General features: G+C 49.4%; 1 protein-coding gene and 1 long non-coding RNA gene across 6 annotated transcripts in view; one reads left to right on the forward strand and one right to left on the reverse strand.

The window, feature by feature from the left end:
• MAG (myelin associated glycoprotein) overlaps positions 1-12,585 on the forward strand; it is a 72,340-nt gene that overhangs the window by 16,558 nt on the left and 43,197 nt on the right. The window lies entirely within an intron of this gene.
• Positions 1-12,585, reverse strand: part of LOC143837307 (uncharacterized) — an 84,718-nt gene that overhangs the window by 324 nt on the left and 71,809 nt on the right. The gene's annotated exons all lie outside the window — the stretch shown is intronic.

Below are 12,585 nucleotides of genomic sequence, written 5' to 3' on the forward strand. Positions count from 1 at the left end.
ATCTCTTCTAATACAACATGTACTTTTACCCAAAATTTAGCCACTCAGAAAGTGGCCATTTTTCATTGCGCTTAATTGCCCTTTACTCTTGGACTTCTCCACTACCGAGCTGCTTCCCCCACCTCCAAGACAGGGCCTTGACTCCCCCTCAGCTCTGGTTGTGTTACCTTTGAACCTGTCAATTCTTAGAAAGCCCTTAGCCGTGAAAGACTATTGAAGCCAGTCTCTGAGTCACATGTAGGGTTAATCACTTTGATGGAGTAAAAGAAAAAGAAAGTTAAAACTGAGAAGATTACTCAGTGTAGCGTCTGCCTTTCCTTCAACCCAAGCCACGAGGCTGGTTCCCTTGGATACAGATTCAGAATTTTCCTCCCCATGCAAGTTTCAGACAAAAGGACCAAAAAAGCAAATCCACCTGTTGGCAAATCTCTACAGGGTTGTTATGAATTTAGCAATTGTTACACTTCCACCCGTGGCATCCTGGGAACATGGAAGAAATTTATATTTTACTAAACGTATTCAATGGCCAGATCTGTGAAAAACACCACACATGTCTGTTCAGTTCTGTGAATCATACTTCACAGCCCTGAGGGAAGAGATGGGCACATATTCAGGTGTCACAAAGCAGGCATGTAGGTAGGCTTGCCATTTGCCCACCTGGCAGGTAAACATCCACCTTTGGCCCAAGTAACCCACCTCTGAGAAATTGAAGGGAAGGTTTATTTAAAAAGCCAGAAAATGGCCTCCATAGAGATACTCTAGGACTGGTTCTGCACTTACTTTTTTCCCCATTATTGATCCTGCTGAGTTTAGATCCATCTGAACCCAGGTCTCCTTTCTTCCTTTTTCCCTAATTGAAACAGACTGTGTTCTACACTTAATTGTGTTGGCTGGTCTCCCATTCCCACTTGATTGGGGAAGCTAAGAGGGGGGAGGGGAATGGTGGTCATGAAGCTCCAACCGGTATTGAAGGAGCACAAAGCTGGAGAGGGGTTTATTTCCTGCCGTTCCATAGGCAAAGCAAGTGGTAGTGGGGGGGGGGGGAATGGAGCATGAGGCTGCTTGTTTATTTTTCTTTTCCTGAGTAAGCGGGGGGGGGGGGGAGACAATCTGAAAAGCAAATCTCAGCACAAAGAAGTGTGGGCTTGGAGCACAGTCATTTTAGAAATGAGGGCAAAAATGTGTCTTGCAAGGGAATGGCAACCAGGAACCAGGAAGTCTTTGAATTGATGCCCTAACCAATCAGCGACAGACAACTTCGCTACGTCAGCATAGGAGGTGCAGAGGAGGTGGAGGAATTTAATCCAGCAAAATGCAAAGATCTACACTTAATACTGGTGCTTTCAAAGCAGTTTTCGCAAATGTAGCAAGTTATATCTGCTCCTGGATATAGAGGGGGAAAGGTAGTGTCACCGCAGATTAATTATAAATGTTGCAGGGGGAAAATTTAAAGCACTAAATATCAAAACAGAAATCGAGTGATGTGTAGATGACTTTATTTAATTCAAGGTCACTGGGGATAAAGATCCCAGTGCAGATTCAGCCTCAGAATTTCCCATTTGTCTCTATGTCCTTTACCCAAGAGATCAGAGGAAATGCTCAGAAATTATGTCTCATCTGCCCGAACCCCATCCCCTCCAGTCGCTGCCTTCAAAATCACCTGGCCTGCAATAGGGTAGCATCAATGGAGTATTACAATGCTCTTGCGTTACCAAATTGGCAGCCTGTGCCATCAATCAAGGCGGATAAGGCAATGTCCCATGGACTAGCCAAATCAAACTGGAAACCAAGGTGTGTGTGTGCTACTCTAGTATTTCTGTCTCTATTCTCCTTCCTAACCCCACCAGTTGGCCTGGGTACTAATACCACCTCCTAAGGAAGTACAACCTCGACCCAATCTTTCTTTCTTTCTTTCTTTCTTTCTTTCTTTCTTTCTTTCTTTCTTTCTTTCTTTCTTTCTTTCTTTCTTTCTTTCTTTCTTTCTTTCTTTCTTTCTTTCTTTCTTTCTTTCTTCCTTCCTTCCTTCCTTCCTTCCTTCCTTCCTTCCTTCCTTCCTTCCTTCCTTTCTTTCTTTCTCTCTTTCTCTCTTTTCTCATATACCCACTCACTACTGGGACAGATGGAATATATCACCAGGAACTAATGTAAGCACATTGGTGATTGGGGGAGGGGGGTGCTCTGGTTTTGGGCAAAACTCTATGGCAGAAAACTAATTCTACCATAGAGGTCTTGCCCATAAACCAGAGTGTCGCCCCCAACATGCCTACATCACTTCCAGATGACATAGATGTTGGATCTGTGGGTCAAGGAACACGAAGGCTCTGGAATCTTTCAGCTCTTTATTAGTGATCAGCGCACAGTACAAGAGAATGCTGAAAGTGCACTAGAAAACCACCGAACAACCCTCTCCTCCCAATATATACAAACACGGAACAATGGATCTGCCCATGGTTGCGAGCGATTGGTTATGGGACAGTTTGAACTGATAGGATCCTTGGTGGATCCTGCCATGAACTGTCCAAACAGGCTCCGGCTTCTTGCTACAAATCTACTGGTTCTCGCAGGGAAATGAGCTGGACCTGAGCCAATCAATGGCTCTGAATTATGTTTGTGCCTCGGGGCTCAAGCTCGGTCCTCGGCAGGTCTGCATACACAAGAACAGATGCATTATGTTTATTTCCGGCTTGTTCCTTTCCTGTTCACCCCCATCCCCTGCCAGCTGGTCCGACAGATCTGGCAACCCTAGCGTCAGTACCGGTGACCCAGTTCAGTGGGGGAGGAATACATATGGTGGTTGAATAAGTGCAATATCCACACACACACACACACACAAACACACGTATTGCACAGTCAAAACAAGCAAACAGATGGAAATGAAGCTCTCTGATAGATAAACAGCCAGGTTTCAAAGTGGAGGGGCGGTGGGTTTCATATTTAGGATAGTTGTGGATCGGAATCTCTGAACACACAGTCATTATTTAGCCAGGGAACATGGGGGAGGGGGGAGACAAAATTCTTCTGAGGATGCCCAGGCTGCATTTCTCTTAGTATTGAAAACCTTTCCAGAAGAGAGGAAACTGTTTCAGCAGAAGGCACCTCTGCAAATGTCGATTGTTCATCTGCCCTGCACACTTTAAGCACAAGTGAAGCCTTCCAGGGCCATAAGTCTTCACTACACACATGCCACAACTTCACAAAGAAGCCCATGAGGACATCAGCTGGGGAACAGTCCTGAAGGAGCTATGCTTAGGACTCCAATCGCTCATGCAGTGATGCTCACTTCGTGGGGCAAGAGGCCCATGTGCTTCTTTGACTTGCCTGGAGTGGCTCTTCTGAGCAGCGTTTTCCAGTGTGGCACCTGCCCCATGTTTCAGCAGATGAACACGGCCTTTGCCGAATGGGGCTTGTGGTTATCAGTTTCCTGCTATTGGGGGAACCAGGCTGCTGTGTGAGTCTTCCTGAAGTGCGGGTCTCGTGCTGGGGAAGGAAGTCAACATGACTCTTTGGGCTGATGGTCCTTGTGAAGGTGGCTCTTCATCAGCCCTGCTGCCATAGCAGGGCTTGTACAGACAACCACAAACACACACAACGCTGCTTCCTACTGACTCATTGTTGTCTACTCAGACTGTAAGTCTGGGGTAGCAGGTGAAGGTCTTTCACATCTTTGTTACCCAGTGCTTTAACTGGAGATGTTGGGGACTGAACTGGGGGCTTTTTAAATACCAAGCAGATGCTCTCCCCCTGAGCCACAGCCCTCTGATGAAGCTCTTCATGATGGCCTTGGTCTATCAAGGTCAGTATTCTGGTCAGTGGCTATCCGGAATCCTTCGGAGTGGTTTTTCACATTGCCTTAATTGGAAAGGACAGGGATTGAACCGGAAATCTCTTGTATGCAAAGCAGAGATTCTCCCATTGAGCCACGGCCCCAACTTGACGGCTACACAAAACTACTGAGTGCCCAACTGAAAGAGGTAGCATGAAAGAAGCCCATGGCCTTCATATGTGGTGGTGGGCTTTCTGAAGTCCATGCTGGAAAATAGGATGATGGATTGGAGGGATCTTTGGCTTGATCCAGCAGAGCTGTTCTCATGCCATGCAGAGACTCTTCCAGAGCTGCCCCTGACTGTCGGGGGAACTGCAGAAAAACACACTTTACCAATCAAGTGTCAGAATCCCCAGGTTTTCTGCCATGATTTTTTTTTTCTGTTTCAATTATTTGATTCTGTTGCTTGTTAAGGTGTTGACCTGACCTGTCTTGCCCTGATGTAACACAGATGTTTTAGGTTGACACCCCAAGGTCTTTTCCTGACTCTATGTTTTATGTCTCCCTATCTTCCCTCTACATTCCACATCCCCTCCCTTTTGTTAGTAATCCGTAGTCCCCAGACCTGTTGTTCTGAGTGGCCAAATGGTTATCTCTATGCTTTGAACCCTTTAAACTGTGCCTGGTTCGAATTCCCATGGGAGTAATATCAATTACGAATTCCCAAGCAGTAATATCAGGGCTCTCTCAGCCCCACCTCCCTCACAAGGTGTCTGTTGTGGGGAGAGGAAAGGGAAGGCGACTGTAAGCTGCTTTGAGACTCCTTCAGGTAGAGAAAAGCGGCATATAAGAACCAACTCTTCTTCTTCTTCTTCTTCTTCTTCTTCTTCTTCTTCTTCTTCTTCTTCTTCTTCTTCTTCTTCTACCACACTGAAGGGCCACATCTGTAGAGGACGGCAGACACTGCCACAGTGCCCATCTTCTCCCCACATCTCATGCCTTTTCTAAAACTACCTTTTGCTGAGGTCAGACACAAAGGTTGAGCTGTTGACTGAGGCAGGTTTTGGAGCTCCAATGAGAGTGATGGATCAGAAGCAGTGGATCGGGCCCTGGCAGCAGGCGATTGAGCAGCTGAGCCCACATTTTGCAGATCCTGGGTGATTAATGCTTTGGCGCACTGATCCACGCTGGTGGGCGTATTTACTGTTCCATATCCTGCCAAGTCTTCCTGTAAAGAGGAGCCCCTCGAGAGAGATGCAAGAGACTGTTTCTACATTCACTCCAACTGCTCCTGTTTACCAGGGACTGTTCCTGATCAATTGCCATCCTAATCGTGTCCCTGTTTTTGTTTTTATTTGAGCGGGACAGAGTGGCTTTTATATGTTATCTGTGCACAATTGCACCACAGTGGCTAGAGTCTGCAGATTTGGTCCCCTCCACCTGCTATGTAGTGGTGAAATACCCCCAAATTTGTACACATGGAGCCAAATAGGGTTATCGGGGGAGCTGGGATTTTTTTATTGATTGTGTTTTTGTGACTTTATTGTGTTTTTAGTATCTTGCTGGGAAATGCCGGTGCGCGTCTGACCGCCAATAAACGTTAATCTCAATGCACCTGCACAGACCTTAAGGCACCCCCTTGCTTATTGTTTGCCATTTTAGACACTGCAGCTGATGAGTCTTCTTTTGAGCCATACGATAATCTATTATTGGACAGTTTTAATGTTTCATTTCCAAAGTCTGTGGCCAGATCTGGGCTGGATCCAGAATAATTCATTATAATCTGAATGTAGCCAGAATAATTTACAGGAGATATCAACGGAATCCTAGAGTGGGAAGGGGCCATGCAGGCCATCTAGTCCAACCCCTTGCTTAATGCAGGATCAGCCTCAAGCATCCAGGATAAGTAGCTGTCCAGCCACTGCTTGAAGACCTGCAATTAAGCAGGAGCTCACCACCTCCTTAGACAGCCAATTCCACCACTGAACTACTCTGACTGTAAAAAAATTTTTTCCTGATATCTAGCCAGTACCATTCTACATGTTGTTTGAACCCATTACTGCGGGTCCTATCCTCTGCTGCCAACAGGAGCCTTTCTCTGCCCTCTTCCAAATGATAACCTTTCAAAGACAGAGATCGTGTCCCTTCTCAATCTCCTCTTCTCCAGGTCCCTCAGCCTTCCCTCCTAGGGCTTGATCCCCAGGCCCCGGATCATTCTCGTCACTCTCCTCTGAACCCTCACAATATTATCCACATCCTTTTTGAAGTGAGGCCTCCAGAACTGCATACAGGAATACAGGCGCGGTCTGACCAATGTGGTATTACAGCGGTACTATGACATCTTGTGATGTGTTGCCCAAGACTGCACTTGCCTTCTTTACTGCCACATCTGACTGTTTGCTGATATTTAGCTTACAGCCCACAAGTACCCCGAGATCGTGTTCACACACACTGCTAACCAAAAGTATGTCTCCCATCTGGTATGCATGCATCTCATTTTTGTGACCCAGCTGTAGAGCTCTGCACTTCTTCTTACTGCATTGCATCTTGTTCTCATTTGCCCGCTTTTCCAGCTCCTCCCAAATTGGCGCCATCTACAAATTTAATGAGGAGTCCCTCCTCCCCTCGTCATTCTAGGAAAATCCAGGCACCACCTCCAGCCAGTGTGGTGTAGTGGTCAGGAGTGCTGACTTCTAATCTGGTGAGCCGGGTTTTATTCCGCTCTCCCCCACATGCAGCCAGCTGGGTGACCTTGGGCTCGCCACTGCACTGAGAAAGCTGTTCTGGCTGAGCAGGAATATCAGGGAAAGGAAGGTGAATGTAAGCCGCTTTGAGACTCCTTCGGGTAGAGAAAAGCAGCATATAAGAAGCAACTCTTCTTCTTCTTCAGTAATATCATGGCTCTCTCAGCCTCACCTCCCTCACAGGGTGTCTGTTGTGGGGAGAGGAAAGGAAGGTGAATGTAAGCCACTTTGAGCCTCCTTCGGGTAGAGAAAAGCAGCATATAAGGACCAATTCTCTTCTGCTTCTTCAGTAATATCAGGGCTCTCTCAGCCTCACCTCCCTCACAGGGTGGCTGTAGTGGGGAGAGGAAAGGAAGGCGACTGTAAGTCACTTTGAGACTCCTGCAAGCATCCACGTTGAAAGCATAGTCAGGGCTGATGTGCAAGGTATAGAGCAAACAATATAGGGGTTCATCTTCCCTCCCTTGGGAACTCGAACCAGACACAGTTCAAAGAAGTCAAAACATAGAGATAACCGTTTGGCCATCAGGGACAGGAGGGTTTGGGAACTAAAGTATATTCAAACAAGGGAATGGAAGGAATGTGAAAGGAGGGTGAGTAGGCATAAAATATAGTGGCAGGAAATCGACTTTGGGGTGTCAAACCAAAGCATCTGTGTTACCCCAGGGCAAATGAGCCGGGTCAGAACAGCACTCTCACAAGCATCAGAATAAACAGAATAAAATTGTGGGAGAAATAACTGGGGATTCTGACACCTGCCCTGCAGGGTTGTGTTGTGGATAAAATGGAGGCAACAAAAACCACATAAGCCACTGAGGAGAGAGGCAGTGTATAAATGAGATGGATGGATGGATGGATGGACGGACGGACGGACGGACGGACGGACGGACGGACAGACAGACAGACAGAGAGAGACGGATAGACGGATAGACGGACAGACGGACAGACGGACAGACGGACAGACGGACAGACGGACAGACAGACAGACAGACAGACAGACAGACAGACAGACAGACAGACAGACAGACAGATAGATAGATAGATAGATAGATAGATAGATAGATAGATAGATAGATAGATAGATAGATAGAAGACACTGGGCTAGATGGGTCTGATCCAGCCCTTATGCCCTTCCACTTTTTGATGCCCATCTTCTTGAGCTTGTGGGCACATTTGGAATTTGGCCACAAAATAGCGAGTACAATCACAGCATCACCATCATGGAAGGTGGATTCAACCATAAAACGGCTGCTGGGGGGGCACACAAAAGAAAGTCATGCAGGGACAAGAGGAGTAATGTTTAAATATTCACTGGGAAACAGCGCTGAGAAAGAAAAAACTGACACTGTAGGGGCAGCTGCCACTCAAGCAATGTTATTTTAACGTGCGCAGACAATCAGATCTCCAATGGCCAGTCAGAAGCTCAGCTGGGCAGGAGCCTCAACTGGCCCGGCCTACTTTCTGAAGACACTTGTTGGGCGCCAGAAAAGGATTTTGGCAGGCACCATGGTGCCCACGAGCACCACGTCGGAGACGCCTGCTTCAAGAAGCATTTTCTCTGTTTCCCCTACTTGGCTACCCCCAGAAGATGTTGCTTCATTTTGTTTGTTTACAGCCAAGCCTGACTTCAGGGTGGATTGCTGCAATTTCACAAAAATAAAGGGATGATTCATATTTCAAAAAGAGCTCCCAGCAGGTCCACAGCCAGAAACAGCCGAGGATGGGGGAAGGAAGAAGAACTGACGGTGCCCAGCAAGGGACCCACCATAAGTCCCGTCGTGACTGTGGGAACATAAATACATTGAATTTGTTTAACATCATCTCACTGACTAAATAATGCTAAGTAGATTCAATGTTTTCTTCTCTGAAAAGGGTCCCAGTGCTGATCACTTGGTAGCAATGCTTATTTCTCAGGGACCAATAGGGTGGAACCCTGAATGCTGTGGGGGACATGTGCAAGACAGAGCGGAAGTCACTCGCCAGAGACCTGTGCAAGGCCAGTTCCAGATTCGGGGAGTCCCTGGGTAGACAGTGTGCAGTGGGCCCCTTCTGCCCCTCATGGCACCCTTCCCACCCACCGCCCTGTGTGCATTCCTGCCTGATAGTAAATCCTTGGCCTCCCTACAAGCCCTCTCCCCACCTGCGCTCTCAGAAGCTTGTGCCACATTCATGCTGGCTGGGGCATGCAGCTGCTGCGGCTACCAGAGGGGCTGTCTCTGTGCACCCCCTGCAGGCACTTTGCCATCTGCGCTTAGGAGCGTTGGGGGAGGGGGGAGTGGTCCCAATCACATGACCTGGGAAAGACACGTGAGCAAGTGGAAGGGGAGGGGAGTGTGGGGGGAGTCTGAGAAAGCTGGCCCCACTGGTAGCCCTGGGCCCCGGTCGCTGCCAAGGGCTGTCAACCTCCCAGTGGGACCTGGGGATCCCTACAGAGATCCATTCCCCTAGAGAAAATGGAAACTTGGGAGGGTGGCCTCTCTGGCACTGGATCCCACTTGGGTCCCTGCCCGCCCCAAGCTCTATCCCCAAATCTCCAGGAGTTTCCTAACTGAGATCTGGCAGCATTACTCCCCACCCACCGCCAGTGGCTGGATGGGGGACACCTGGCAACCCTGTAGCTGCCACACCTCTGGGCATGCACTTGTGGCGATTCCCCAACAGGACCACTGGAGGGCTACGGGGTGAATATTTGCCAGCTTCTGAAGCATTCAGCTTCTCTTGCGCTGTCCTCCCAACATGAGGACCACTGCTAGAAACAGTCTCCCATCCTCCCCGGCCTTCAAGCCGGACGACCTCTGTGTCCTGGGGAGACGGCACGGCACGCTCGGATTCAGGTTCTTATTTCATAGGTTTTTGTTCCGTTTGGTTAGCCCTACGTGCCAGCCAGCCGCTTGAAGCAACATCTCCCGTGTCGAGTCAAGGGCTTGCGCCTGGAAAGGGCCTCGGGAAGGCTCGTCTTTGCCGATTGGGCTGCTGTTACAATTTTTTTTTTTTCTTCCCCTGGCAGGATATTCTGTAAGGCTCGAAATTCAGCCGCTGAGCCTTTTCTCCAGGGCATGATAAACAACAACAGTGGTGGGAATGACTCAGTGGCTAGATTTCTGCTCATTCCTCCTTACCCTTCTCCCACAGAGTAATTGTCTATAATATTCTTCAGGCGACACAGCCCAGGCTCCTTTCTCTCTTTCTCCTCCATCCACATGCTGTGATTTCTCCCAGCGTAACTGTTGCCTGTCTCTGCCCGCCCGCCCTCTCACTTTTCCTATCGGGAACAGCTGCGGCCTTTTGCACTGTTAAAAGAAACAGGCCAAATGAGTCAGACGAGTAATGAAACAGAGTCAGAGCATCTGCTTCAGCGTTGTCGGCTCTGGCCTGCAGCAGCTCTCTACAGCAGGGGTAGTCAAACTGCGGCCCTCCAGATGTCCATGGACTACAATTCCCAGATGCCCCTGCCAGCATTTGCTGGCAGGGGCTCCTGGGAATTGTAGTCCATGGACATCTGGAGGGCCGCAGTTTGACTACCCCTGCTCTACAGGGTCACGACCAGAGAAAGACCCTTAGGATCCTTTTAACTGGAGATGGCAGACTTATACCGCATCAGTGGCTCCGTTCAGTCCTTGCTGGAGAGCCATCTGACGGAGAGGCTGATTCTGTGAAGGTTCAAGGGGGTAGGTTACAGTGGATGAGCAATAGAGTTGTGAGTGTCCTGAATGGTGCAGGGGGTTGGACTAGATCAGGGGTAGTCAACCTGTGGTCCTCCAGATGTTCATGGACTACAATTCCCATGAGCCCCTGCCAGCGTTTGCTGGTAGGGGCTCATGGGAATTGTAGTCCATGAACATCTGGAGGACCACAGGTTGACTACCCCTGGTCTAGATGACCCAGGAGGTCCCTTCCAACTCTATGATTCTGTGGTTTTGTGATTCTATGATTCTGTGACATTCTCTGATTCTATGAAAAAACGTGGTTTATTTTAACTATGGTGCATTTGTGCAATGAGGATTAGGCATGTAGGCGACCGCTCGTGTCTTGGTATGTTTTGACAAAAGCTGTTTTCATCCCCTTCAGCAGTCTGTAGCTAGAGAGACCGTGTGGGAACAAACGTGGATATCAGCGTTCGCTCATGACACAAGAACGCATCAAGCTGCCTCCTGAGTCAGTATCAAAGTCAGGATTGTCTGCTCTGGCTGGCAGCAGCTCTCCAGGGTCTCGGGCAGAGGTTTTTCACGTCCCCTCATACCCGGTCCTTTAAACTGGAGATGTCACGGATTGAACCTGGGACTTCCTACACACAAGGCAGATGTGCAGCCACACCCTTGCAGCAGACTGCATGAATACCAAGCCAGACTATCGGTCTGTTGAAGTCCGTGCTGTGTATTTCAACCGGCAGCACCTCTCTGGGTCTTCCGACAGAGGTTTTTCATATCACCTGTGGCTTGGTGCTTTTAACTGGAGATGCTGGGAATTGAACCCAGGACTTCTTGCATGCTTTGGGGGTGGACTCCAGGGCACTGTGCCCCACTGAGGCCCCTGTCCTCTCCAGGCTCCAGCCCCAAATCTCTAGGAGTTTCCCTTCCTGGAATTGGCAACCATAACCCCCATTCCCCACCAGGGTTGACCTGGCTACCCTGCATCCAGGTCAGAGTTATGTATATAGTGTGTGTGTGTGTGTGTGTGTGTGTGTGTGTGTGTGTGTGTATGTGCACGTGCACCTGTGCACATGTAAATCTGTCAATCCAGGCACACGTCAGGCATTGCACAAAGTGGGCTCAGGTTCACAAATGCTGCCATCAGCTTGTTCGGTCTTTTAAGGCGCCTGGAATCCTTGTCCTTTTGTTTTCCCTCTTCGGTTTAGGCTCCCCCTCCCCACCCCAGTTCTCCATCCCAGCAATAAATAACACCTTCCTATTTTGGTGATTGAATTTCAGAAACCTCCATTCTGTTCTTGGGAAGTGTGAAGATTAGTCATTTCCCATTCTGTTCCGGGAATATTCAGGAATGCGGACTCGGCCTCCATCGACGTGTTCCGTCTCGCTGTTGCCTTGCCATGGGGCACAGCCACCAGTCGCTCTTTCAAGCAGGCACATCTGTCGCCAGGCTCCGAAAGGCATGGCACAACCCTCCTTTCTCAAATAACAATGGCCCTTGCCTTGGGAACGCTTTTCCTGAACTTGCGTAAGAGAAGCACGAGACTTGGTCAAGGGCCAGCGTGGTCAAGAGGTCAGCGTGGTGCTAGGGGAGACAACCTCTTAGTGGTATGCTCCAACATGTGGGGTCCCGTGGGGAGCTATTCTCTCCCCATTGTTGTTGCACATCTATATGCACCCCCTTGGCCAACTGATCCAGAGATTCAGGCGGAGTTGGCATCGATATGCTGATGACCCCCAGCTGGATTTGTTGGTGGTGGCCATCCAAATGCGCATGCACAGTTGCCACGAATGCGCGTTTGTGCCAGCAGGGGGTGCACCGTGCATGCGCAGCAACTCCGCGCATGTGCGTTTGCGTCCGATGGCGTGCCGGCAGCCGCGCCTGCCTCTTCCCCCTCTCGCAGTGAGAAGATAGCCGGGCTGCGAGCAAAGTGGCCTGGCGAGCTTCTTGCTGGGGGGGGGGGAGGCAGGTGCGGCCGCCGGCAGCCTGGTACTGAGGGCTTCATGGCCCGGTACTGGAGCGCAGACCAGGGGTTGACGACCCTCGATGTAGCCCACCGTGTTGGGGACCCCCAACTTGGAACGTCAGACCAGGATCTAGGAGACCCAGGTATGAATCTCCCCTCAACCTTGGAGGTTTGCTGGGTAACTTGGGGCCAGTCACACACTGTTAGCCTCACCCACCTCATGGAATTCATTCATGGAATTCAAAAGGACAAGTAGAACGGTTCCAGGAAGACAGGTCCAGAATGTGATAGCCCTCTCACACCGCTGGCTTCCCCGGCAACTGGAATTTTGTGGCATGCTGCGCTTGAACATGGAGGCTTCCTTTAATGATTACGAGCTGCTGAGGGACCTATCCTCCTCCACAAATGCAGCTAATCCTCATGAGAGTCGATGTTTCTAATAGTCTGTGTTGTTGCTGTGTAAC

The sequence above is a fragment of the Paroedura picta genome, chromosome 5 (genome assembly GCF_049243985.1).
Source record: "Paroedura picta isolate Pp20150507F chromosome 5, Ppicta_v3.0, whole genome shotgun sequence".
Taxonomy (NCBI): Eukaryota; Metazoa; Chordata; class Lepidosauria; order Squamata; family Gekkonidae; genus Paroedura; species Paroedura picta.